Below are 27,896 nucleotides of genomic sequence, written 5' to 3'. Positions count from 1 at the left end.
GACCCTAAAGAATCATATCAACTTGATGACCCCTTTAATATCTGGAAACGCAATGTGTTTAAAGTTCACTTCATCAACATTTACATAATTTCCAATGTTTTTGTGTACAGATGTTTATAGCACAAGAATTTTATGTTAAAAACGTGAACGTTTGACCATTTGAAAGTGAAGAATTTAATAAATAAATATTTGTAACTGTCACGCGGGTGTGCAGGACGAGACGAGACGATAGACGAGATTAACAATCAACAATAAATTTAATAGAATTCTCCAAGATGAACAAGGCAGGAACAGGCAGGAACACAGAGGGCTTTCACACACATCCAGATAACGTTAAAGACCAACAAAAGACTAAACTCAAAGACAGACTTATAAAGGGTAACTCATTATCAAACACAGGTGACACAGATGACTAATAATTACAAGGACAGGTGCAACAGATGACGGTGACGAGGGCTAAACCAAATGACAACAGAATGGCAGGGGAAGACAATGGGTGAAACCAATGACAGACAGGGTGTGACATCACGCCCCCCTCCGGAAAGGCGCGTCCTCGCGCCGTGGAAAAAACGAGAGGGGCGGAAAAACAGAGTACATAAGGGAGGAGGCTTGGGCGGAGGACGGTACCCCTGGAGGGGGACAACAAACAAAGTCATGAGAGTCCAGGGGGGCGACGAAGGTGGGAGGAGCCAGGGAGGAAACAGAAGGGACCTGAAGCAGGAGGAACTGACCCAGACCACAGCCATGATGACGGCCCACTGTGGAGCCGACGGAGGGAGGAACCATGGTGGAGGAAGGCGTGCCGACTCCATGGGGCCGACCGACAGAGGCGGAGCAGATGGCGGAGGAGCCCGAGGCGGAGACGGAGAGCCGATGATCCGGGGTGACGCCGAGGATCCGGAGGGCCAAGGTGGAACAGGCTCTGGCGCCCGAGGCGGAGGCGGAGTCCCGGAGATCCGCGGCGGAGCCGGAGCGACAGAGGATGGAGGCTGTGCCCGCAGGAAGGAGGAGTCCCAAGGAGCCGGTGGGACGGCGCGACGAGGCACAGCCGGAGGAGCAGAGTCCTGAGGAGCCGATGGGGTGACGACTGACCAGGGCGGAGCCGGAAAGACGATGGAGCCCGGTGGAGCTGGTGGATCGACGGGCGACGGTGGAGAGGAGGGCGTCGAGAGCCGTGGTGGAACCGCGGGGTCGAAGGGCCGAGGCGGAGTCCAGGACTCGGAGGCTGGAGGCGGAGCTGAGGAATCCTCCAGCCGAGACGCCGATGGAAGCTGGCAGTCCCGCGGCGAGCCCACTGCACAGGTGGATGACTGAGGGTGAGCAGGGGGACTGACAGGTGATAGCGGAGATTCTGGAAGGCTGGACGAGACCAGCGGAGATTCAGGATGGCTGGACGGGACCAGCGGAGATTCAGGACGGCTGGACGAGACCAGCGGAGATTCAGGATGGCTGGACCGGACCAGCGGAGACTCAGGATGGCTGGACGGGACCAGCGGAGACTCAGGCATAGGCAGAAGAGGGCGGGTGGGTGGGAAGTTCAGGCAGGCCAGTGGTTCTGTGGAAAAGTCTATTAAGTCCCCAGAGTGTTGCTCATTCTCACCCCAAGTGGTGGTGCAGTGGGCAGGGCTCTTTGTAGCCCTCTCTTGCTCCACGTCACACTCCACCGTCGCGGATGTAGCAGTCGGCTCTCGCACCTGGTCCGATGGGTCCGGCTCTGGCTCTGTCGCTCTCGGCTCGGGCTCTCCATCGTCGGTGGGCTCGGGCTGCAACTCCGCTTGTCAGGGTGATGTTGGGCTGGGTTCTGGGTCTGGAGTGGGGCTGGTGTCATCCTTCGCGGTCAACGAAGCTCTGCTGGACACCAGCACCCACTCGATGTAGTCGGCGAGGCTCTCTCGAGGACCCTCCCCGGACAGCTGCCTCTGGATGTTATCATTAAGTCCCACGCGGTAGAACGTGCATAGGCAACTGTCCGGGTAGTGCGTAAACGGGGCGAGGAATATAAAGTCTCTGGTGTGGTCCTCGAGAGAGCGGTTCCCCTGCTTCAGGAGGAGGATGAGGACGGCGGGATCATTCATGACGGGGGAAAAAAAAATAAACTAAACACTGATACAAAAAAAACGGAAAATAAACGCAGGGGAAGACGCCGTGAATTTTTTTGGGTCGGTCTTTCTGTCACGCGGGTGTGCAGGACGAGACGAGACGATAGACGAGATTAACAATCAACAATAAATTTAATAGAATTCTCCAAGATGAACAAGGCAGGAACAGGCAGGAACACAGAGGGCTTTCACACACATCCAGATAACGTTAAAGACCGACAAAAGACTAAACTCAAAGACAGACTTATAAAGGGTAACTCATTATCAAACACAGGTGACACAGATGACTAATAATTACAAGGACAGGTGCAACAGATGACGGTGACGAGGGCTAAACCAAATGACAACAGAATGGCAGGGGAAGACAATGGGTGAAACCAATGACAGACAGGGTGTGACAGTAACATAACTTAGTGTTTGTTGCTTATTATCAAGACATCCATAAGTAACTATTTCCATTACATATCAGAGGGTTTCAGTTCACTAAAAAGTTTGTGAACCTCCATCTTGACGCATTACTAACCTGGGTGCAACAGCTGCAGCTGACTTTACAGGCATATGCTGACAGACAGATGGAGATGATAAACTCAAGCAAGGCGAATATGAGCAACACAGTTCCGATTCCCCAGAAGAGAATCTGAGATAAAAATCAACAAATAATATTAAAATAATTGACAATTAGTACTTACATAGGTACACTGGCTGCTTAATGTATAAAATCAATGCCTTCTTAAATTATTAATGATCAGTAATAGTAAGAGATGTGATGTTGGGGAGAAAAAGACTGGACAGATGAGAGCAGATTAAGAATTTACTTTCGACAAGTGTACTGACCACACACTTATCTTATTGTGATTACTACATTAATGCAAATGTAAACATTGATGACATACCGTATACTTTCCCCTAAACTCGTAACAGTCAGTATCGTAGCAGTAATTGTAAAATGGTCCAAGAGCCAAATCAAATGGAATTAAAATAATGGTAATGCCTGCAGTTATAGCACTGATAATGTTCATTCCAAGCGAACCTTTCACCTATAGGCAGAAAAAAATAACATCGACATAAAACTGATTAATAAATTAGGAATAGCTTTAACACATTTTGTTAACACATCATATTAATGTAGATGGAAAAATACACAACATGAATGCAAAGTCCAGTCAATCTTCACTGATTACTGTTTAGATTACAGTAAATATACCGGTCTCAAAAAGGAAAACTGTTTTTTTCCCTTTTACTGTTAGTACAAATATTTTTTTTAGTGTCTTAAAATAAGGTCTTCATTTCCAGTTCATCAATTTGGTCTTTGGGGTCTATATGACCCCAACAATTGATCGAGAAATTATACAAAAAATATACATTTTTAATTATACAAATAATATATATATTTTTTTGTTTACTTCTCATCTATTCATTAATGCTGTGTTTTGGGAGATATGAAGTACTTTTGTACCTATTTACCACACAATTCCTCAACTACACCATAAGCTTGCCTATGAAATTGTAATTTTTTATTAAAAATTCACTTAAATTATGATCTAAATTTAATTTAAACTGTTTTTGGATATTGATCTAGGTGTTACGTGTAGAAGTACGCCATCTCCTGGTTAGAGATAAACCTTAATTCTTTTCAGTTTAAGAAATAAATAGTTTTGACCAGCAGAGGCCAATAGAGAGCCATTCATTTTAGTGCATGTAGCCAACTGTTGTATTACAACTTTTGAAATACATTTTTTGAACTTATTTATATATAAACATAAGAAAGGACATTTAAAATTATATTTTTTTTTTCAAATAGTAGAATTTTTGTAGTTTTAATGCCACAGAAATTTGACAGAAAAATGGCACCTAAGTGCCACCTAAAACACACCTAAAGGACAAGACTTGGAGTCAGAGTGTGTGTGCGAGTGTGTGTGAGTGTGTGTGAGTGTTTGTGAGTGTGTGTGAGAGAGAGAGAGAGAAAGAGAGAGAGTGAGAGAATACATGGGTGCATATGTAAGTGTGTGTTTGTTTGTCTGTGTTTGTGTGTGTGTGCGTGTGTGTGTGTGAGTGAGCATGTCTTTTCTACATCACATTTATGCTCTAGTAGTAGGCCTTCATTTCTGTGTGTGAATTTTTTGATTTATGCCGGATTTATAGATTTTTTTTGACAAATGAAGAAAAAATATTGACTTTTTTTCAAATTTCCCATTCATTTCAATGTGGGGTCATATTGACCCCGAAGACCAGATTAGTAAAAAAAAAAATTACATACCTTCAGAACAATCGAATCAAGCCAGGTTTTTTTGTGTGTGTATAGACAGATTATGTAGGAAAAGTCACAAAATATTTTTCCTCTCAGATTAAGGGAACCCTTTTTTTTAATCGAGGAAACGTCGATCGGGGTCATATAGACCCCAAGGACCGATTGAGGGTTAAGAAGTGATTATATGATACAGTGTGGGTTGTATCTATAGGTGCAATTTTGATGCAGTTTAGTATAAAATATCAAAATGTCCAAAGTTTCATTAAGTATGGGTGTTGCGTTCAGGAGATAAAATTAGTTTATATAATTAGTTTATATCTCAGTGCTTCAGTTAATCTAAATTCATTTAATACATTTTTGCCAGAAATATCCCTATCTGTAAGAATTGTTTATATCAATTGCACAAAAATGTGAATCATATTATTACAATGCCACCTGCCTGTGTTTGGCAGCTTGGACCCCTTAAAACGTACAAATGTTGAGTACATACCAAACACAAACAGAAGGGAGAATTAACTTTGTTTTCAGCAGCAATGCAGAGTGAGCCTGCGATAATGTACTGAGAGGAGAGAGAAAGAACAAAATGGAATATTCTGTTGGAATATGTAGCTTAAATAAAAAAATCATAAAAAAAAACAACAACTGAAAAACAGAAGAAAAAAAAAATAATTGTTTCTTACGATGATTGATCCCCAGTAAGGAATACCACTAATGACAGTGATGGAATCTAAATTAAGTGTCAAGACAATCCCAAACAGTTAAGTCAACAGGCTGATCATTATCTGGACAGTCTGTGAGGGACAAGAAAAATGTACAGGACAAAACAAGAAAGTCTCTTATAAAGTAAAACAGTTTCAAATGTTGGGGACCAAAATTAAATATACAATAAATTTATGGCAACTATGGGTATGGACTTATGATTGTACTCGAAAATATCCTAAAATATTCAAGCACAGAATGCTCATTTTTGCAGATGTGCAACTTTGTCCATTAGTTAACATTTTTTTGATAGTTTACAACTTGTAAAACATTCTTCTCTGTGACTCTTTGTGACTGGTACACTGTAAAATGTTCTCTGTAAATGATAAACCTTATTTTATATTGGTCTTCCTCATTTTGTATCTAAGTCACATTATGCAATAAAATCAGTGTATATTGTGTTAATGTGTCTACTACTCCTTTTTGTAGAATTTATTCATGTAATTTTCTTACTTCACACTACCATACACACTTAAAAGGAAATATCTGGGGTTATGAGAATATTCTTACCCCAAGGGCTTTTGGTTGGCCTTTCAGAAATGCCTGAAGTCCATGAAAAGTAGAAACTCCTGTGACATGAACAGGCACAGGAGCATTTGTCACAGCCCAAACTGCTGTTGCTTGTGTTGGTGGTTGAACCTGAATGATGAGTGTTGAAGAGTTCACAGGTAAGACTGTTTGGGACATTCTTGTTTCCGAATCTGATATTGACCTACACAAAAATCATAGTACATCAAAACATGAAAAGGATATGATTAAAAAATAAATGTTTTTTTTTTTTTACATTTTTTATTCAAAAATTCTATATTCATTATGTTTGTTGTTATAAATACAGTCGTCACATTGTAGTTACTCAAATAGAGTAACTCTATTAGCCCTTGGGAATGAAGAATAGACTATATTAACAGCTCATGTTGAAACTGATCTACATTCATTTACATTAAAGGCATTATAGATTAAATACCAGCCTTTATAGATTAAATAAAGGAAATTCATTAATTCATTAAAACCATTTAGTTAAAGCAACAACAATAACAACAAGATGCAGATACATAATGAAAAGACTGTATAAAGATAGTCAGATGTAATGTATGAATATATTTTGTTTTACCAGAGAAAAATCCTCTCTTCAGTTTGCTCTGTAGGGTTGCTATGCTCTGCAGTCGTACTTTGCCCTCACAAGAGCTCAGGTGATTGGATGTGGCGGCAAAACTCTGACACTGCTACAAGGTAATATAAAAATTTTGATTACATTTTTTTATTTTTTACTCATCTAGAAAATAATTCTTGAATTAAGAATTTTTAGATATTTGTCTGGAAACCACTTTTGCAAGTGTACAAATAACGGCAGCATGATTTTTAACCCATTTTATGTGGTAGACAATGTGGATTTCATCGTTTAGTTAAGGTGTAATTATCCCTTCATGCCTGTACCTTAGTTAAAAGGTACTTCATGTCCTGTACCCCAAAGCTAAAGCAAATGCAATAGTTTTAAAATAATCAGAATCAGAATCAGAATCAGAATGAGCTTTATTGCCAGGTATGTTTACACATACTAGGAATTTGTTTTAGTGACAGCAGCTCCACAGTGCAACAGAGTGACAGTGACAAGACAAGACATAGATTATAAAAAAGAACAATATACAAAGTACACAAGACAAAGTGCAAAGTGCAAAATAGCAAAAACACAATATACAGAATATGCCATTACTATGTACAGGTATATTAGGTGCAAATTTGGATGTAAGTAGGTATTAATAAATACTGAATAGATTAATAAGGCGTATAATAGTGCTGCAGGTTCCACGTTTACTGACAAGTGTTCATGAGATGGATTGCCTGGGGGAAAAAACTGTTCCGGTGTCTGGTCGTCTTGGTGCTCAGTGCTCTGTAGCGCCGACCAGATGGAAGCAGTTCAAAGAGCGAGTGTGCTGGATGTGAGGGGTCCAGAGTGATTTTGCCAGCCCTTTTGCGCACTCTGGATAAGTAGAGATCTTGAAGGGTAGGAAGGGTTGTACCAATGATTCGCTCAGCAGTCCGGACTATGCGACGTAGTCTTCTGAGATCAGAATTGGTAGCTGAGCTGAACCAGACGGTAATTGAAGTGCAGAGGACGGATTCAATGATGGCAGAGTAGAACTGTTTCAGCAGTTCCGCTGGCAGGTTGAGCTTCCTCAGCTGGCGGAGGAAGTACAGTCTCTGCTGGGCCTTTTTCACAATGGAGTCTATGTGAATGTCCCACTTCAGGTCCTGAGAGATGGTATTGCCAAGGAACCTGAATGACTCCACTGTGTTAACAGTGCTGTTCATGATGGTGAGTGGGGGGAGAGCAGGGGGGGTTTTCCTGAAGTCTATGATCATCTCCACAGTTTTGAGCGTGTTGAGCTCCAGGTTGTTATGACTGCACCAGACAGCCAGCTCTTTAACTTCCTGTCTGTAAGCAGACTCATCACCGTCTTGAATGAGGCCGATGAGTGTGGTGTCGTCTGCGAACTTCAGGAGCTTGACAGAGGGGTCTTTAGAGGTACAGTCATTCGTATACAGGGAGAAGAGCAGTGGGGAGAGGACACAACCCTGAGGGGCGCCAGTGCTGATAGTCCGGGTGCTGGATGAGAATTTTCCCAGCCTCACTAGCTGCTGCCTGTTCGTCAGGAAGCTGTTAATCCACTGACAGAGAGCGAAGGGCACGGAGAGCTGAGATAGTTTGGGAAGAAGGAGGTTTGGGATGATTGTGTTAAAGGCTGAACTAAAGTCCACAAACAGGATCCTCACATAAGTCCCTGATTTATCCAGATGCTGCAGGATGAAGTGTAAACCCATGTTCACTGCATCATCTACGGACCTGTTTGCACGATAAGCAAACTGCAGGGGGTCCAGTAAGGGTCCGGTGATGTCCTTCAGATGAGCCAAAACCAGTTTTTCAAACGACTTCATGACGACAGATGTTAGCGCCACAGGTCTGTAGTCGTTGAGTCCTGTTATTTTGGGTTTCTTTGGAATGGGAATGATTGTCGAACGTTTGAGGCAGTTCGGTACTTCACACATCTCCAGAGACCAATTGAAGATTAATGAGAAAATGGGAGCCAGCTGGTCAGCACAGGTTTTCAAACAGGCTGGTGTCACACCATCAGGGCCTGGTGCCTTCCTTCTTTTGTTCTGTCTGAAGACCTGGCGAACATCTCTTTCACTGAAGTGGATTGTCGGAGTGGGGGAGAGCGGAGTTGTTAGGGCTGTTGTTGGAGGTGTGAATGGAGTTTTTTCAAACCTGCAATAGAACTCGTTCAGGTCGTCTGCCAGTTGTTGATTGTCCACCATGCAGGGGGATGGTGTCTTGTAGTTAGTGATGGCTTTCAGGCTGTCCCACACTGATGAAGAGTCACCGGAAGAGAATTGATTCCTTATCTTTTCGGAATAATTCTTCTTTGCCACTTTGATCTCCTTTTCTAGTGTGTATTTGGCCTGCTTATACAAGACACTGTCCCCTTTCCTGTAAGCATCCTCTTTGGCGTGACGAAGCTGTCTGAGTTTTGCAGTGAACCATGGTTTGTCATTGTTGAAAGTTAAACGAGTCTTGGTAGGAATGCACATATCCTCACAGAAACTGATATATGAAGTAACAGTGTCTGTGAGCTCATCCAGGTCGGTAGCAGCAGCTTCGAAAACACTCCAATCAGTACAATCGAAACAGGCTTGTAAAGCCCGCTCTGTTTCGTTGGTCCATCTCTTCACAGACTTTGCTACAGGTTTAGCAGATTTAAGTTTTTGTCTGTAGGTTGGTATAAGATGAACCAGGCAGTGATCAGAGAGTCCCAAAGCTGCACGTGGGACAGAGTGATATGCATTACGTATTGTGGTGTAACAGTGGTCCAATATATTACTGTCTCTGGTTGAACATGTAACATGTTGACTGTATTTTGGCAGTTCACGGGAGAGATTAGCTTTGTTAAAATCCCCAAGAATGATTAAAACAGAGTCCGGGTGTTGTTGTTCCGTCACGGTGATCTGATCAGCGAGTTTCTGCAAAGCCAGGCTCACGTGCGCTTGCGGAGGAATGTAGACGCTCACGAGAATGAACGAGCAAAACTCTCGCGGCGAATAGAACGGCTTACAGTTAATGAAGAGAGCTTCTAGATCAGAACAGCACATCTTCTTTAATACTGTTACATCTGTACACCACCTTTCGTTGATGTAAAAGCACGTCCCGCCACCGCGCGATTTCCCCGTTGATTCTGCGTTGCGATCGCCTCTAAACAGCTGGTAGCCCGGCAACTGGATCGCGCTGTCTGGTGGAAGTGGACTTCAAAGGCTGTTCAGAGCTATATTACAGTAACGGCATGTTATTACATTATCAGGTTTTGTACTTCTGACTCACCTAGATTTTGATTCACTCACTGGAACAAACATACAGTACCAATAAAAGGTTTGGACACACTTCCCCATTAAAGAGAATTGTCACAAGGACGGACTGAGACGAGCGGATCCATTCGCAGCATTTATTAGATAAGACAAAACAAAACAAACACAGGGGCAGGCAGAAATCGTAGTCAAAACACAGGCAGAAAGGTCGGGGCTAGCAGTGAGAATCAAACACGGGAAGAAACGCTCAGAAATGCAGCCGGGGCAATACAAGACTTCGCCAAGAGCTAGGTGTGAGAGTGGCTTATATGCAGTGTGTGTAAATGAACTGCAGGTGTGTGAGTGTGTGAATGAGCTGCAGGTGTGAGCAGTGATAAGTGCAGTGGCTTGTGGGGGATGAAGTCCATGATGGTGTCTTGGGTTACAACGGTAGCATGGCTGAATGCAGATCAGACGGTTGCATGTTCCAATCACATCAGTTGATCTCTTCTTGACATCCATAGTATAAAGTCTACAGCCCTTTACCATGACTGATTTGCAAATTGAATCAAAGCAATTAAGCAAGGAACGCCGACTTGTTTTCTCGACCTTGTGGCCGAGAAAACAGAGTGCGCCTGACCCCGGATCGGGAGGTTGCGTGTTCCAATTATGTTGAGGTCAAGCGATCTGTTCTTGACTTTGTGAGTGTAAAGACTAGCTGATTTGCATAGTTTATCAAAGTGCTTAAGCATGAAACACAAAATAATTTTTCCACTATCTTGTAGTGCAACGGTAGAGTGTCTGGCTCCAAATCACCTTGAGGTCAGACGATCTGTTTTTGATCTCCTGAGTATGAAGTCCAACATCAAGAGTGTTCCTTGAGCACCGTATATTTACTGATTTGCATTCTGTGTCAAGGTCGTTAAGCAAAATACATCACCTCTGGATTCAGGACCTCGTGGCGCAACGGTAGCGCGTCTGACTCCAGATCAGAAGGTTGTGTGTTCAAATCACGTCGGGGTCATGTGATTTCTTGTTGACTTGTAATGTGAAAGAGGTCCTGTTGTTGTGTGCTGCAGTGGTTTCCAATCCCACCGCTGTGTATGTTTCCCTTATTAAACACACCTGATTCAGATCATTAGCTCGTTAGGAGAGAGCTCCATGAACTCATCTGGTTGTGTCAGAAAAAGGAGACAGACAAAATATGCAGGGCCGCGTTTTTCAGTCATCGTAACCCTAAGTTGATTGTAACTATTGGTTTCAATGCGTCTACGTTGTATTAAGGATTGCAATGCTTTTGGGAAACACAGCCCAGAGCAGGGGGTCACCAGGATCAGGATTGAAAACCACCGGTGTACTGTGATAGATTTGTATCTTGACCTGTTACTTTTATTAAGCCTGAGATCTCATGTAATAACCATTCCTGTCATTGTGTACTGTGACAGATCTGCCTCTTGATGTGTTACTTTTTAATTTCTTTCCCTGCAATCTCTGAAGAAATCGTGGAAACATCTACGTGCCGAATTCAAAAGCCAGCTCCTTCGAGCCGGAATCGAACCAGCGACCTAAGAATAGCCAATGTATCATCTACAGTCCTCCTCTCTACCAGCTGAGCTATCAAAGGTGACAAAAATTGGCTTAAGCAGGAAACACCAGATAGGTTTGTGGTGTCTTGGGGTACAACGGTAGCATGGCTGAATGCAGATCAGACGGTTGCATGTTCCAATCACATCAGTTGATCTCTTCTTGACATCCATAGTATAAAGTCTACAGCCCTTTACCGTGACTGATTTGCAAATTGAATCAAAGCAATTAAGCAAGGAACGCCGACTTGTTCTCTCGACCTCGTGGCCGCGACAGAGTGCGCCTGACCCCGGATCGGGAGGTTGCGTGTTCCAATTATGTTGAGGTCAAGCGATCTGTTCTTGACTTTGTGAGGGTAAAGACTAGCTGATTTGCATAGTTTATCAAAGTGCTTAAGCATGAAACACTAAATAATTTTTCCGCTATCTTATAGTGCAACGGTAGAGTGTCTGGCTCCAAATCACGTTGAGGTCAGACGATCTGTTTTTGATCTCCTGAGTATGAAGTCCAACATCAAGAATGTTCCTTGTGCACCGTATATTTACTGATTTGCATTCTGTGTCAAGGCGGTTAAGCAAAATACATCACCTCTAGGTTCAGGACCTCGTGGCGCAACGGTAGCGCGTCTGACTCCAGATCAGAAGGTTGCGTGTTCAAATCACGTCGGGGTCACGTGATTTCTTGTTGACTTCTAATGTGAAAAGAGGTCCTGTCGTTGTGTGCTGCAGTGGTTTCCAATCCCACCGCTCTGTATGTCTCCCTTATTAAACACACCTGATTCAGATCATTAGCTCGTTAGGAGAGAGCTCCATGAACTCATCTGGTTGTGTCAGAAAAAGGAGACAGACAAAATATGCAGGCCCGCGTTTTTCAGAGTCATCGTAACCCTAAGTTGATTGTAACTCTATTGGTTTCAATGCGTCTACGTTGTATTAAGGATTGCAATGCTTTTGGGAAACACAGCCCAGAGCAGGGGGTCACCAGGATCAGGATTGAAAACCACCGGTGTACTGCGATAGATTTGTATCTTGACCTGTTATTTTTATTAAGCCTGAGATCTCATGTAATAACCATTCCTGTCATTGTGTACTGTGACAGATCTGTCTCTTGATGTGTTACTTTTTCATATCTTGCCCTGCAATCTCTGAAGAAATCGTGGAAACATCTACGTGCCGAATTCAAAAGCCAGCTCCTTCGAGCCGGAATCGAACCAGCGACCTAAAGATAACCAATGTATCATCTACAGTCCTCCGCTCTAGGAAACACCAGATAGGTTTGTGGTGTCTTGGGGTACAACGGTAGCATGGCTGAATCCAGATCAGACGGTTGCATGTTCCAATCACATCAGTTGATCTCTTCTTGACATCCATAGTATAAAGTCTACAGCCCTTTACCGTGACTGATTTGCAAATTGAATCAAAGCAATTAAGCAAGGAAGGCCGACTTGTTCTCTCGACCTCGTGGCCGCGACAGAGCGCGCCTGACCCCGGATCGGGAGGTTGCATGTTCCAATTATGTTGAGGTCAAGCGATCTGTTCTTGACTTTGTGAGTGTAAAGACTAGCTGATTTGCATAGTTTATCAAAGTGCTTAAGCATGAAACACTAAATAATTTTTCCGCCATCTTGTAGTGCTACGGTAGAGTGTCTGGCCCCAAATCACCTTGAGGTCAGACGATCTGTTTTTGATCTCCTGAGTATGAAGTCCAACATCAAGAGTGTTCCTTGAGCACCGTATATTTACTGATTTGCATTCTGTGTCAAGGCGGTTAAGCAAAATACATCACCTCTGGGTTCAGGACCTCGTGGGGCAACAGTAGGTGACTGTCCTTTGTTTGTCATGCTGCTCTCTTATACAGTTGTACTTCCTGCTTCCTGTCATGTGTCTAGTCACATGGCAGGCCAACCATCCATTTATTTAAGACACACACACACTTAAAATGTTAAGAGCAATAAAATGGCCTAAAAAAACATGTAAAACACTTAACACTCTATAATACATTGATTGTAATGATTGTAATAAATAGAGCGGTAAAACACGTCTTTCTAAAAGCCAGCATATTATATAAATAGTGAAGAAAAGGCAAAAGCTTACAGCACCTGGTATTCCCAGGCGGTCTCCCATCCAAGTACTAACCAGGCCCGACGCTGCTTTGCTTCCGAGATCAGACGAGATAGGGCGGTCTGAGCGCAGTATGGCCGTAAGCGAGGGCTGCTCCAAAAAGTGGGCTATTTAAAGATCAGCCTCCGTAAAAGCCAGCATATTATATAAATAGTGAAGAAAAGGCAAAAGCTTACAGCACCTGGTATTCCCAGGCGGTCTCCCATCTAAGTACTAACCAGGCCCGACGCTGCTTTGCTTCCGAGATCAGACGAGACCGGGCGCACTCAGCGCAGTATGGCCGTAAGCGAGGACTGCTCCAAAAAGTGGGTTATTTATAGATCAGCCTCCGTAAAAGCCATCATATTATATAAATAGTGAAGAAAAGGCAAAAGCTTACAGCACCTGGTATTCCCAGGCGGTCTCCCATCCAGAGTTACAACATTAAAATGGGGTCAGAATTAACTGTGAGAGATGACTAGTGGTTAAAAGAATGAGACATAAAAGAAGATTGGTTTAAATAGATTTGGTTTTTATACAAGGTTCACATAAAAGACTTTAAAACAACACGATAAAACTAGGTAAATGCTGTTAAAAGAATACAGTTCATTTGTCCATACCCTAAAAACAGTCCAAGAATCCCAGTGTGTTGATAAGTCCAATGTGAGTGTCCACCATTGTATATACAATCCACAGAAAGTGTAATCCAAAGTTTGCAGGTGGTGAATGGAAAGGTGAGCTCTAAAATTAGCAAACTCCTTAATCCAACAGTTTGGTGACTGTCCTTTGTTTGTCATGCTGCTCTCTTATACAGTTGTACTTCCTGCTTCCTGTCATGTGTCTAGTCACATGGCAGACCAACCATCCATTTATTTAAGACACACACACACTTAAAATGTTAAGAGCAATAAAATGGCCTAAAAAAACATGTAAAACACTTAACACTCTATAATACATTTAAATGATTGTAATAAATAGAGCGGTAAAACACGTCTTTCTAAAAGCCAGCATATTATATAAATAGTGAAGAAAAGGCAAAAGCTTACAGCACCTGGTATTCCCAGGCGGTCTCCCATCCAGAGTTACAAGATTAAAATGGGGTCAGATTTAACTGTAAGGGATGACTAGTGGTTAAAAGAATGAGACATAAAAGAAGATTGGTTTAAATAGATTTGGTTTATATACAAGGTTCACATAAAAGACTTTAAAACAACACGATAAAACTAGGTAAATGCTGTTAAAAGAATACAGTTCATTTGTCCATACCCTAAAAACAGTCCAAGAATCCTAGTGTGTTGATAAGTCCAATGTGAGTGTCCACCATTGTATATACAATCCACAGAAAGTGTAATCCAAAGTTTGCAGGTGGTGAATGGAAAGGTGAGCTCTAAAATTAGCAAACTCCTTAATCCAACAGTTTGGTGACTGTCCTTTGTTTGTCATGCTGCTCTCTTATACAGTTGTACTTCCTGCTTCCTGTCATGTGTCTAGTCACATGGCAGACCAACCATCCATTTATTTAAGACACACACACACTTAAAATGTTAAGAGCAATAAAATGGCCTAAAAAAACATGTAAAACACTTAACACTCTATAATACATTTAAATGATTGTAATAAATAGAGCGGTAAAACACGTCTTTCTAAAAGCCAGCATATTATATAAATAGTGAAGAAAAGGCAAAAGCTTACAGCACCTGGTATTCCCAGGCTGTCTCCCATCCAAGTACTAACCAGGCCCGACGCTGCTTTGTTTCCGAGATCAGACGAGATAGGGCGGTCTCAGCGCAGTATGGCCGTAAGCGAGGCCTGCTCCAAAAAGTGGGCTATTTAAAGATCAGCCTCCGTAAAAGCCAGCATATTATATAAATAGTGAAGAAAAGGCAAAAGCTTACAGCACCTGGTATTCCCAGGCGGTCTCCCATCTAAGTACTAACCAGGCCCGACGCTGCTTTGCTTCCGAGATCAGACGAGACCGGGCGCACTCAGCGCAGTATGGCCGTAAGCGAGGACTGCTCCAAAAAGTGGGTTATTTATAGATCAGCCTCCGTAAAAGCCATCATATTATATAAATAGTGAAGAAAAGGCAAAAGCTTACAGCACCTGGTATTCCCAGGCGGTCTCCCATCCAGAGTTACAAGATTAAAATGGGGTCAGAATTAACTGTGAGAGATGACTAGTGGTTAAAAGAATGAGACATAAAAGAAGATTGGTTTAAATAGATTTGGTTTTTATACAAGGTTCACATAAAAGACTTTAAAACAACACGATAAAACTAGGTAAATGCTGTTAAAAGAATACAGTTCATTTGTCCATACCCTAAAAACAGTCCAAGAATCCCAGTGTGTTGATAAGTCCAATGTGAGTGTCCACCATTGTATATACAATCCACAGAAAGTGTAATCCAAAGTTTGCAGGTGGTGAATGGAAAGGTGAGCTCTAAAATTAGCAAACTCCTTAATCCAACAGTTTGGTGACTGTCCTTTGTTTGTCATGCTGCTCTCTTATACAGTTGTACTTCCTGCTTCCTGTCATGTGTCTAGTCACATGGCAGGCCAACCATCCATTTATTTAAGACACACACACACTTAAAATGTTAAGAGCAATAAAATGGCCTAAAAAAACATGTAAAACACTTAACACTCTATAATACATTTAAATGATTGTAATAAATAGAGCGGTAAAACACGTCTTTCTAAAAGCCAGCATATTATATAAATAGTGAAGAAAAGGCAAAAGCTTACAGCACCTGGTATTCCCAGGCGGTCTCCCATCCAGAGTTACAAGATTAAAATGGGGTCAGATTTAACTGTGAGAGATGACTAGTGGTTAAAAGAATGAGACATAAAAGAAGATTGGTTTAAATAGATTTGGTTTATATACAAGGTTCACATAAAAGACTTTAAAACAACACGATAAAACTAGGTAAATGCTGTTAAAAGAATACAGTTCATTTGTCCATACCCTAAAAACAGTCCAAGAATCCCAGTGTGTTGATAAGTCCAATGTGAGTGTCCACCATTGTATATACAATCCACAGAAAGTGTAATCCAAAGTTTGCAGGTGGTGAATGGAAAGGTGAGCTCTAAAATTAGCAACTCCTTAATCCAACAGTTTGGTGACTTTTTTTGTCATGCTGCTCTCTTATACAGTTGTACTTCCTGCTTCCTGTCATGTGTCTAGTCACATGGCAGGCCAAGCATCCATTTATTAAAGACACACACACACTTAAAATGTTAAGAGTAATAAAATGGCCTAAAAAACATGTAAAACACTTAACACTCTATAATACATTTAAATGATTGTAATAAATAGAGCGGTAAAACACGTCTTTCTAAAAGCCAGCATATTATATAAATAGTGAAGAAAAGGCAAAAGCTTACAGCACCTGGTATTCCCAGGCGGTCTCCCATCCAAGTACTAACCAGGCCCGACGCTGCTTTGCTTCCGAGATCAGACGAGATCGGGCGGTCTCTTTTTTTTTTTATCTTTTTTTTATTTTCAATTCACAAATTTTCAATTACAGTTTTCCATCACATTCACACTCACTCAACACAATTTGTTACATTCATATGAGTCATCTTTCAATTGACATCCATTATTTTGCACAAAAAAAGGAAAATACAGATACATAAATGAAATATACAAGAGATATGTCTACTACCCTTCTCAAATCAAATGATTGCTTCCTACCAATTAAAGCAGATTTTCCCACCCACATCTTGATATATGAACTTATTTGTGTCTATAAAAAATTCTTTTGCCTTTTTCTCTCCAAACTTACAAATCAACTCCACATCTCTTTGTGTTATTAACTTAAATATATCTTTAACTTTCATCGTCCTACCCTCAAAATGTGCATAGTTCCTTCTTAGAACCACTGCTAGTCTAGCATGACTTAAAAGAAAATTAATTAGACAGATATCCCTTTTTTTCCTTTTCCCAACAATTCCAAACAAAAATAGTTTCCCCCATTCCTCCTCTGACTTCACTTGCACACCCCAGTTTTCTATTAATATACTTTTAAGAAAATCAAAGAAACCAACCAAAGCTTCACATCTCAGAAAATAATGTAAAAAACTCTCATGGCCATTATCACACACATCACACATCACATTGACATCATTGTTTATTTTATTTAACACCACATTCGTGTAAATTCTATTATGTCTTATCAGAAAGTCATTGTTCTCACAATCAATACTGTTGTATTTTATATTTAGGTTTGACCAGATTTATTTCACATCCAGATCCTCAAACACTTTGTTCCACACTTTTTCTGCCGCTGGTTCTTTTATAACATCACCGATTAATCTCCTGTATACATTCTTTACACTCATATTCTTAATTTTGTACTTTTCACCATTATCATGCACATACATCTCTGGCATACATTGCTCTTCTTTAGAGACACATTCACTTTTAATCACCTTAGTCCATTGCAAGGGTATACTTGTTTTAATTTTGTCATATATTGTATTCACTTTCTCTCTATTCTCCATTCCATCTAAATCACACACAGAATCATAAATGCAGTTATCTCTAAGAAATCCTGGAATAACTTCGTACATTATATCCTTTACTTGTTTTATGCCCCCTTCTATAAATTTATGTTCATACAATGTTTTATTTTTATACTTAATTTTTTCATTCAGAAATAGTGGCAGATTTTTAATCACATTTATATCTTCACACTCATACTCTAATTTGGGTAGGAAATGCCTCCATGCCTCTAAAACCTCCCGATATATTTCTGGTATTCCTCCCGTCATTGATTGCTTGAAGCCCATGTACCAACCATTATCTCCTATTCCTCCCACGTCATCAACATACTTTCTTAAGAACTCCTTCCATCCATAATCCCATCTCCCTCCCATATATTTTATTACCGTTTTTATTCTCATTGCGGCTCTTTTTGTTTCTAAGTCCATCAAGTTTAAACCCCCTTCCCATCTCTTACCCACCAATGTTTTCTGTGCAATTTTCACCCCTTTGCCGCCCCATATAAAATCACCTACAATTTTATTCAATTCATTCAACACCCACCCTGGCATTTCCATTACACTCATCACATACACACATACTGACAATAACAGGCTATTTACCACTATTACTTTCCCATTTAATTTCAATTTTCTCCCTTTCCATGCTGCACATACTGTTCTTATTTTGTTAATCACCCCGGTCCAAGTCACATCTCTTGCCTCTTTGCTTTGCACCCCTAAATATACCCCTAATACCTTCACATATCTTTCCTCCACTCTTAACCCTACCTCTACTCTCTCTACCTCCCCTATATACATTAGTTCTGATTTCTCCATATTTATTTTTGCCCCTGATGCCTTCCCATACCTCTTCACTATCTCTAAAACTCTTTTTACACTGTTTCCTTCTCTCACTGTGATTGTAGTATCATCTGCATATTGGTTTATAGTACACATCCCTCCATATGGCAACTCAATGCCCACTACTCTTTTATCTCTCTTAATTAAAGTAGCTAGAGGCTCTACTGAAATGGCATACAATAATGCAGACAGGGGACATCCCTGTCTTACTGATCTTCCTACATCGAACTTGTCTGTTAGCACTCCATTTATTTTTATGCAACTTTTTGCTTTTTCATATAGTCTTCTTATCCATCCTATCACTTTCACCCCAAATCCAAACTTCTCTAATACCCTAAATAAATATTTGTGTTCCACTCTATCAAAAGCTTTATTCCAATCAATCCCTAATACTATCCCTCCCTTCTCATCTCGTTTCATATGCTCCATAACATCCCTAACGGTCCCTATCGTGTCCGCTATATCCCTGCCTGGTATACTGTAACTCTGTGTTGGTTGAACTATACTTCCTATCACTCTTTTCACTCTATTCGCTAAAACTTTAGTCAGTATTTTATAATCCACATTTAATAGACTGATTGGTCTATAGTTCTCCATATCTAATCTATTTCCCTTCTTATACACTAAAGCTATCACTCCCTCCACCATTCTATCTTGCACTACTCCTGTTCTTTCTATCCCCTTAAAAACTTCAACTAGAATTGGTGCTACCCCTTCCTTATATGTTTTATACCATTCAATACCGATCCCATCACTCCCCGGACTTTTTCCATTTTTCAACCCCCCTATTGCCTCTTTCACCTCCTCTTCCTCTATCTCCTTATCACACCATTCCCTATCTTCCTCACTTAGAATATTCCCTACACTTTCTAATACTTCCTCTATGATTTTCTCATCTGCTCCTCCCCTCTTGTATAAATCTTCATAGAATTCTTGCACTCTCTCCAAAATCTCTACGTAGTCTTTTGTTGTTTTGCCTTCCTTTGTATTTATTTCGTTTATATATGTTTTACTTTGTCTCCTTTTCTCTAGCCCTAAGAAATACCCTGTACATTTCTCACCTTCTAATGCATATTTTGCCCTACTTCTTAGAATTGCTCCTCTACATTTCTCCCTCTCAAATTTCTCCAGTGCTATCTTAGCCTCTATATATTTTTCCATACTATATCCTTCTTCATCTTCAGCCTTGTTTAATTCTTCCCTCAATCTTTCTTTCAGCAACTCTTCTTCCTTCTTCATCTTTTCCCATCTTTTCTTACTATATTTTATACTGATGAACTTAATCTGGTCTTTCATTTTCTCCCATCTTTCCCCTATTCTGTCATCTAATCCTCCCTCTCTTTTATACTCATCTATCTTCTCATTTTCTCTATTTATTAGATCCTTCATCTGTATCTCATATTCTTCCTCTCCAATGTATCCTGCATTCAATATCCACATCCCTCCTCCTACCTCCTCACTCCCTATCTTAATTCTGAACCTAACACCATCATGATCACTTAAACTATTTCCTTGATGCCTTGTCCCATCTATGTATCTAATGATTTCCTCCTTAACTAACACTAAATCTATTCTACTCTGTTTTAATATACCTTCTTTTAATTGCCTCCTAGTAAATTCTCTTTTTTCTGGATTTTCATACCTCCACACATCTATTAACCCCTTCTCTCTCATTATCTCCATCAACATTCCCCTAGATTTCTCCCATCTAAATTTTACGCCCTTGCCCACATCTAATCTGCTACATTTTATATTAAAATCCCCCACTACAATACATTTCCCCACAACTAATTCTTTTAATTCTTCCAATATTTCCCTCCTATCTACTTCTATATTCGGAACGTATATATTTATTAATCTAAAATCTATATCTCTATATGTAAATTCAACTACCAAGATCCTTCCCCTCTGATCTTTATATACCTCCCTTATACCTTTGACACTATCTTTTTTAAAAAGTACTGCCACACCTCTTGCATTTTTTGCTCCATTATTATAATAAATATCCCCTCTCCACTCCTCTCTCATCTCTCTCACTTTATCCTCTTCCCAATTTGTCTCCTGTATACAAATTATATCACTCCTATATGTAAATAATAACTCTTTCATCTTGCTTTTATTCCTTAACCCATTTATATTTATTGAAGTTACAGTGGCCATGAGAGTAGCTAAAGAAAACTAAATAAAATTGAAAAACAAAACCACATATAATTAAATAAGGCATCAAATACCTGCCCGTGGTTCCTTGATCTGTTCACTCTGTTCTCCGTCCGTCTCAGACTTCCTCTTTGCACTGAGTCTTTTAATCTTTGCTTTCAGTCCATCTTTTTGTCCCCCATTCCTATTTTCTTCACCTTTACTTTCTTTCAGTTCCTGTTCCATCTCTTTCTTTTCATCCTCTTTACCTTTTCCTTTCACTTTACTTTCACCTTTGTCTTCCTCGCTCTGTTCCGACTGTTCCATCTCCTCCTCCTCGCCATCCTTTTCACCCTTGCTCCCAATTCTGTCTCGCCGCTCCATTTTGCTTCTTTTTTCACCAGCCTCAGCTCCATCTTTACCTCCCCCGCTCACAACACCAGCCACTTCCACCTCTTGTTCCTCTGTCAGATCACTGTACCTCCTTTCATCATCTTCTTGTCCAACTACTCGCTCTCTCTCTAATCGCATCCATTCTTCACAATCTCTTGCATAATGTCCTCCTCCACCACATTTGAAGCACTTTAATTCAGGGCACTCTCTGAATATGTGCCCTGGCTTGATACAAAGTCTGCAAACACGTACTTGTCTATCATGGATGACGCGAAAATATTCGGTGCCTCTCAGAGTCTCAAACTTTGTGGAGTATGGAAGTGAACATACCTGTTCTGTAAAACGAACCTTTAAGAACCGGGTTCCATCAGCTATATCCGTTCCAGGCCATAACCGACGTTTTATTGGTGAGAGTGGTCGTACTCCCCACTCTTGTAGTTTGAAGAGTATCTTCTCATCCTCTAAGTATACTGGCAAGTTTATAAAAGACACCACCATGTCATTATTCATAACTTCCCTTGCATGCACCATCACTCCTTGTACTCTCATGCCATCCATTAGTTTATGCTTTGCCTCTTCATCCTTCATTGTGAGTTCATACATCCTTTCACCTCTCACTCTGCAGCCGATCACCTCTCCACACTCCTTCTTTACTCCCCTCAGCAAATCCATCATGGAAATCTTTTCTGTTCCCTCCACTTCCACCTCTAATGTCAGGTCTTTGCTATATTTTCCTTTTGTTCCTCCTTGCACTCCTTGGTTGTTTTCTTCTCTTTCTCTCTGCAGATCTCCTGTGACTTTGTTTGTTTTCTGCTGCTTTTGAATCACTACTTGGTTGTCTTTTCCACTTCTTTGATCGTCCTCTTCATTCTTCCTATTGCTACCTTTTATCATTGTTGTTTGCACTGTTTCTTTGTCTGCAGCCATGATGTGCATCTGCAGCATGCTTCAACCAGGAAGAGTCCAAAAAGTCCCCCACACAGCCTAAGCTGTTGGGGGAAGTGATCAGGGTTAACTCTGACTTTCCAACAACGAATTCCCAAAGTCCAAAATCAAAAAGAAAATTAAGTATTTCAGAAAAGAGATTGTCAAACAAATGGATTCAGAGAGTATCTCTGCACTGCAAACCTAGCACTACCTGCTGGCTCTCTAGCGCCCTCAGGGTGGTATGGCCGTAAGCGAGGGCTGCTCCAAAAAGTGGGCTATTTAAAGATCAGCCTCCGTAAAAGCCAGCATATTATATAAATAGTGAAGAAAAGGCAAAAGCTTACAGCACCTGGTATTCCCAGGCAATCTCCCATCCAGAGTTACAAGATTAAAATGGGGTCAGATTTAACTGTGAGAGATGACTAGTGGTTAAAAGAATGAGACATAAAAGAAGATTGGTTTAAATAGATTTGGTTTATATACAAGGTTCACATAAAAGACTTTAAAACAACACGATAAAACTAGGTAAATGCTGTTAAAAGAATACAGTTCATTTGTCCATACCCTAAAAACAGTCCAAGAATCCCAGTGTGTTGATAAGTCCAATGTGAGTGTCCACCATTGTATATACAATCCACAGAAAGTGTAATCCAAAGTTTGCAGGTGGTGAATGGAAAGGTGAGCTCTAAAATTAGCAAACTCCTTAATCCAACAGTTTGGTGACTGTCCTTTGTTTGTCATGCTGCTCTCTTATACAGTTGTACTTCCTGCTTCCTGTCATGTGTCTAGTCACATGGCAGGCCAACCATCCATTTATTTAAGACACACACACACTTAAAATGTTAAGAGCAATAAAATGGCCTAAAAAAACATGTAAAACACTTAACACTCTATAATACATTTAAATGATTGTAATAAATAGAGCGGTAAAACACGTCTTTCTAAAAGCCAGCATATTATATAAATAGTGAAGAAAAGGCAAAAGCTTACAGCACCTGGTATTCCCAGGCGGTCTCCCATCCAAGTACTAACCAGGCCCGACGCTGCTTTGCTTCCGAGATCAGACGAGATAGGGCGGTCTGAGCGCAGTATGGCCGTAAGCGAGGGCTGCTCCAAAAAGTGGGCTATTTAAAGATCAGCCTCCGTAAAAGCCAGCATATTATATAAATAGTGAAGAAAAGGCAAAAGCTTACAGCACCTGGTATTCCCAGGCGGTCTCCCATCTAAGTACTAACCAGGCCCGACGCTGCTTTGCTTCCGAGATCAGACGAGACCGGGCGCACTCAGCGCAGTATGGCCGTAAGCGAGGACTGCTCCAAAAAGTGGGTTATTTATAGATCAGCCTCCGTAAAAGCCATCATATTATATAAATAGTGAAGAAAAGGCAAAAGCTTACAGCACCTGGTATTCCCAGGCGGTCTCCCATCCAGAGTTACAACATTAAAATGGGGTCAGAATTAACTGTGAGAGATGACTAGTGGTTAAAAGAATGAGACATAAAAGAAGATTGGTTTAAATAGATTTGGTTTTTATACAAGGTTCACATAAAAGACTTTAAAACAACACGATAAAACTAGGTAAATGCTGTTAAAAGAATACAGTTCATTTGTCCATACCCTAAAAACAGTCCAAGAATCCCAGTGTGTTGATAAGTCCAATGTGAGTGTCCACCATTGTATATACAATCCACAGAAAGTGTAATCCAAAGTTTGCAGGTGGTGAATGGAAAGGTGAGCTCTAAAATTAGCAAACTCCTTAATCCAACAGTTTGGTGACTGTCCTTTGTTTGTCATGCTGCTCTCTTATACAGTTGTACTTCCTGCTTCCTGTCATGTGTCTAGTCACATGGCAGACCAACCATCCATTTATTTAAGACACACACACACTTAAAATGTTAAGAGCAATAAAATGGCCTAAAAAAACATGTAAAACACTTAACACTCTATAATACATTTAAATGATTGTAATAAATAGAGCGGTAAAACACGTCTTTCTAAAAGCCAGCATATTATATAAATAGTGAAGAAAAGGCAAAAGCTTACAGCACCTGGTATTCCCAGGCGGTCTCCCATCCAGAGTTACAAGATTAAAATGGGGTCAGATTTAACTGTAAGGGATGACTAGTGGTTAAAAGAATGAGACATAAAAGAAGATTGGTTTAAATAGATTTGGTTTATATACAAGGTTCACATAAAAGACTTTAAAACAACACGATAAAACTAGGTAAATGCTGTTAAAAGAATACAGTTCATTTGTCCATACCCTAAAAACAGTCCAAGAATCCTAGTGTGTTGATAAGTCCAATGTGAGTGTCCACCATTGTATATACAATCCACAGAAAGTGTAATCCAAAGTTTGCAGGTGGTGAATGGAAAGGTGAGCTCTAAAATTAGCAAACTCCTTAATCCAACAGTTTGGTGACTGTCCTTTGTTTGTCATGCTGCTCTCTTATACAGTTGTACTTCCTGCTTCCTGTCATGTGTCTAGTCACATGGCAGACCAACCATCCATTTATTTAAGACACACACACACTTAAAATGTTAAGAGCAATAAAATGGCCTAAAAAAACATGTAAAACACTTAACACTCTATAATACATTTAAATGATTGTAATAAATAGAGCGGTAAAACACGTCTTTCTAAAAGCCAGCATATTATATAAATAGTGAAGAAAAGGCAAAAGCTTATAGCACCTGGTATTCCCAGGCTGTCTCCCATCCAAGTACTAACCAGGCCCGACGCTGCTTTGTTTCCGAGATCAGACGAGATAGGGCGGTCTCAGCGCAGTATGGCCGTAAGCGAGGCCTGCTCCAAAAAGTGGGCTATTTAAAGATCAGCCTCCGTAAAAGCCAGCATATTATATAAATAGTGAAGAAAAGGCAAAAGCTTACAGCACCTGGTATTCCCAGGCGGTCTCCCATCTAAGTACTAACCAGGCCCGACGCTGCTTTGCTTCCGAGATCAGACGAGACCGGGCGCACTCAGCGCAGTATGGCCGTAAGCGAGGACTGCTCCAAAAAGTGGGTTATTTATAGATCAGCCTCCGTAAAAGCCATCATATTATATAAATAGTGAAGAAAAGGCAAAAGCTTACAGCACCTGGTATTCCCAGGCGGTCTCCCATCCAGAGTTACAACATTAAAATGGGGTCAGAATTAACTGTGAGAGATGACTAGTGGTTAAAAGAATGAGACATAAAAGAAGATTGGTTTAAATAGATTTGGTTTTTATACAAGGTTCACATAAAAGACTTTAAAACAACACGATAAAACTAGGTAAATGCTGTTAAAAGAATACAGTTCATTTGTCCATACCCTAAAAACAGTCCAAGAATCCCAGTGTGTTGATAAGTCCAATGTGAGTGTCCACCATTGTATATACAATCCACAGAAAGTGTAATCCAAAGTTTGCAGGTGGTGAATGGAAAGGTGAGCTCTAAAATTAGCAAACTCCTTAATCCAACAGTTTGGTGACTGTCCTTTGTTTGTCATGCTGCTCTCTTATACAGTTGTACTTCCTGCTTCCTGTCATGTGTCTAGTCACATGGCAGGCCAACCATCCATTTATTTAAGACACACACACACTTAAAATGTTAAGAGCAATAAAATGGCCTAAAAAAACATGTAAAACACTTAACACTCTATAATACATTTAAATGATTGTAATAAATAGAGCGGTAAAACACGTCTTTCTAAAAGCCAGCATATTATATAAATAGTGAAGAAAAGGCAAAAGCTTACAGCACCTGGTATTCCCAGGCGGTCTCCCATCCAGAGTTACAAGATTAAAATGGGGTCAGATTTAACTGTAAGGGATGACTAGTGGTTAAAAGAATGAGACATAAAAGAAGATTGGTTTAAATAGATTTGGTTTATATACAAGGTTCACATAAAAGACTTTAAAACAACACGATAAAACTAGGTAAATGCTGTTAAAAGAATACAGTTCATTTGTCCATACCCTAAAAACAGTCCAAGAATCCTAGTGTGTTGATAAGTCCAATGTGAGTGTCCACCATTGTATATACAATCCACAGAAAGTGTAATCCAAAGTTTGCAGGTGGTGAATGGAAAGGTGAGCTCTAAAATTAGCAAACTCCTTAATCCAACAGTTTGGTGACTGTCCTTTGTTTGTCATGCTGCTCTCTTATACAGTTGTACTTCCTGCTTCCTGTCATGTGTCTAGTCACATGGCAGACCAACCATCCATTTATTTAAGACACACACACACTTAAAATGTTAAGAGCAATAAAATGGCCTAAAAAAACATGTAAAACACTTAACACTCTATAATACATTTAAATGATTGTAATAAATAGAGCGGTAAAACACGTCTTTCTAAAAGCCAGCATATTATATAAATAGTGAAGAAAAGGCAAAAGCTTACAGCACCTGGTATTCCCAGGCGGTCTCCCATCCAAGTACTAACCAGGCCCGACGCTGCTTTGCTTCCGAGATCAGACGAGATAGGGCGGTCTCAGCGCAGTATGGCCGTAAGCGAGGGCTGCTCCAAAAAGTGGGCTATTTAAAGATCAGCCCCCGTAAAAGCCAGCATATTATATAAATAGTGAAGAAAAGGCAAAAGCTTACAGCACCTGGTATTCCCAGGCGGTCTCCCATCTAAGTACTAACCAGGCCCGACGCTGCTTTGCTTCCGAGATCAGACGAGATCGGGCGCACTCAGCGCAGTATGGCCGTAAGCGAGGACTGCTCCAAAAAGTGGGTTATTTATAGATCAGCCTCCGTAAAAGCCATCATATTATATAAATAGTGAAGAAAAGGCAAAAGTTTACAGCACCTGGTATTCCCAGGCGGTCTCCCATCCAGGGTTACAACATTAAAATGGGGTCAGAATTAACTGTGAGAGATGACTAGTGGTTAAAAGAATGAGACATAAAAGAAGATTGGTTTAAATAGATTTGGTTTATATACAAGGTTCACATAAAAGACTTTAAAACAACACGATAAAACTAGGTAAATGCTGTTAAAAGAATACAGTTCATTTGTCCATACCCTAAAAACAGTCCAAGAATCCTAGTGTGTTGATAAGTCCAATGTGAGTGTCCACCATTGTATATACAATCCACAGAAAGTGTAATCCAAAGTTTGCAGGTGGTGAATGGAAAGGTGAGCTCTAAAATTAGCAAACTCCTTAATCCAACAGTTTGGTGACTGTCCTTTGTTTGTCATGCTGCTCTCTTATACAGTTGTACTTCCTGCTTCCTGTCATGTGTCTAGTCACATGGCAGACCAACCATCCATTTATTTAAGACACACACACACTTAAAATGTTAAGAGCAATAAAATGGCCTAAAAAAACATGTAAAACACTTAACACTCTATAATACATTTAAATGATTGTAATAAATAGAGCGGTAAAACACGTCTTTCTAAAAGCCAGCATATTATATAAATAGTGAAGAAAAGGCAAAAGCTTACAGCACCTGGTATTCCCAGGCGGTCTCCCATCCAAGTACTAACCAGGCCCGACGCTGCTTTGCTTCCGAGATCAGACGAGATAGGGCGGTCTCAGCGCAGTATGGCCGTAAGCGAGGGCTGCTCCAAAAAGTGGGCTATTTAAAGATCAGCCTCCGTAAAAGCCAGCATATTATATAAATAGTGAAGAAAAGGCAAAAGCTTACAGCACCTGGTATTCCCAGGCGGTCTCCCATCTAAGTACTAACCAGGCCCGACGCTGCTTTGCTTCCGAGATCAGACGAGACCGGGCGCACTCAGCGCAGTATGGCCGTAAGCGAGGACTGCTCCAAAAAGTGGGTTATTTATAGATCAGCCTCCGTAAAAGCCATCATATTATATAAATAGTGAAGAAAAGGCAAAAGTTTACAGCACCTGGTATTCCCAGGCGGTCTCCCATCCAGGGTTACAACATTAAAATGGGGTCAGAATTAACTGTGAGAGATGACTAGTGGTTAAAAGAATGAGACATAAAAGAAGATTGGTTTAAATAGATT

At 40.7% G+C, this 27,896-nt stretch overlaps 12 non-coding genes and 2 pseudogenes across 12 annotated transcripts; 2 read left to right on the top strand and 12 right to left on the bottom strand.

Moving 5' to 3' along the window:
- Positions 1–10,393: 10,393 nt before the first annotated feature.
- On the top strand, positions 10,394–10,465 carry trnaw-cca (transfer RNA tryptophan (anticodon CCA)). Its single transcript has one exon. It is a non-coding gene; the product is annotated as a tRNA-Trp (tRNA).
- Positions 10,466–11,625: 1,160 nt separating this feature from the next.
- On the top strand, positions 11,626–11,697 carry trnaw-cca (transfer RNA tryptophan (anticodon CCA)). The gene has a single exon. It is a non-coding gene; the product is annotated as a tRNA-Trp (tRNA).
- A 1,414-nt stretch (positions 11,698–13,111) lies between these two features.
- LOC141346166 (5S ribosomal RNA) lies at positions 13,112–13,230 on the bottom strand. Its single transcript, XR_012357158.1, has one exon. It is a non-coding gene; the product is annotated as a 5S ribosomal RNA (ribosomal RNA).
- An 84-nt stretch (positions 13,231–13,314) lies between these two features.
- LOC141318877 (5S ribosomal RNA) lies at positions 13,315–13,433 on the bottom strand. The gene has a single exon (XR_012353167.1). It is a non-coding gene; the product is annotated as a 5S ribosomal RNA (ribosomal RNA).
- A 1,376-nt stretch (positions 13,434–14,809) lies between these two features.
- On the bottom strand, positions 14,810–14,928 carry LOC141346509 (5S ribosomal RNA; annotated as a pseudogene).
- An 84-nt stretch (positions 14,929–15,012) lies between these two features.
- On the bottom strand, positions 15,013–15,131 carry LOC141318876 (5S ribosomal RNA). The gene has a single exon (XR_012353166.1). It is a non-coding gene; the product is annotated as a 5S ribosomal RNA (ribosomal RNA).
- Positions 15,132–22,908: 7,777 nt separating this feature from the next.
- LOC141346158 (5S ribosomal RNA) lies at positions 22,909–23,027 on the bottom strand. Its single transcript, XR_012357157.1, has one exon. It is a non-coding gene; the product is annotated as a 5S ribosomal RNA (ribosomal RNA).
- Positions 23,028–23,111: 84 nt separating this feature from the next.
- LOC141318875 (5S ribosomal RNA) lies at positions 23,112–23,230 on the bottom strand. The gene has a single exon (XR_012353165.1). It is a non-coding gene; the product is annotated as a 5S ribosomal RNA (ribosomal RNA).
- A 1,376-nt stretch (positions 23,231–24,606) lies between these two features.
- Positions 24,607–24,725, bottom strand: LOC141346533 (5S ribosomal RNA; annotated as a pseudogene).
- An 84-nt stretch (positions 24,726–24,809) lies between these two features.
- Positions 24,810–24,928, bottom strand: LOC141318874 (5S ribosomal RNA). Its single transcript, XR_012353164.1, has one exon. It is a non-coding gene; the product is annotated as a 5S ribosomal RNA (ribosomal RNA).
- A 1,376-nt stretch (positions 24,929–26,304) lies between these two features.
- On the bottom strand, positions 26,305–26,423 carry LOC141319379 (5S ribosomal RNA). Its single transcript, XR_012353638.1, has one exon. It is a non-coding gene; the product is annotated as a 5S ribosomal RNA (ribosomal RNA).
- Positions 26,424–26,507: 84 nt separating this feature from the next.
- LOC141317894 (5S ribosomal RNA) lies at positions 26,508–26,626 on the bottom strand. Its single transcript, XR_012352245.1, has one exon. It is a non-coding gene; the product is annotated as a 5S ribosomal RNA (ribosomal RNA).
- Positions 26,627–27,356: 730 nt separating this feature from the next.
- Positions 27,357–27,475, bottom strand: LOC141319378 (5S ribosomal RNA). The gene has a single exon (XR_012353637.1). It is a non-coding gene; the product is annotated as a 5S ribosomal RNA (ribosomal RNA).
- An 84-nt stretch (positions 27,476–27,559) lies between these two features.
- On the bottom strand, positions 27,560–27,678 carry LOC141318873 (5S ribosomal RNA). Its single transcript, XR_012353163.1, has one exon. It is a non-coding gene; the product is annotated as a 5S ribosomal RNA (ribosomal RNA).
- Positions 27,679–27,896: the final 218 nt, after the last annotated feature.

The sequence above is a fragment of the Garra rufa genome, chromosome 1 (genome assembly GCF_049309525.1).
Source record: "Garra rufa chromosome 1, GarRuf1.0, whole genome shotgun sequence".
NCBI classification, from domain to species: Eukaryota; Metazoa; Chordata; class Actinopteri; order Cypriniformes; family Cyprinidae; genus Garra; species Garra rufa.
Note: the sequence above shows the minus strand (reverse complement) of the source record. Positions and strands in the feature narration are given on the sequence as shown.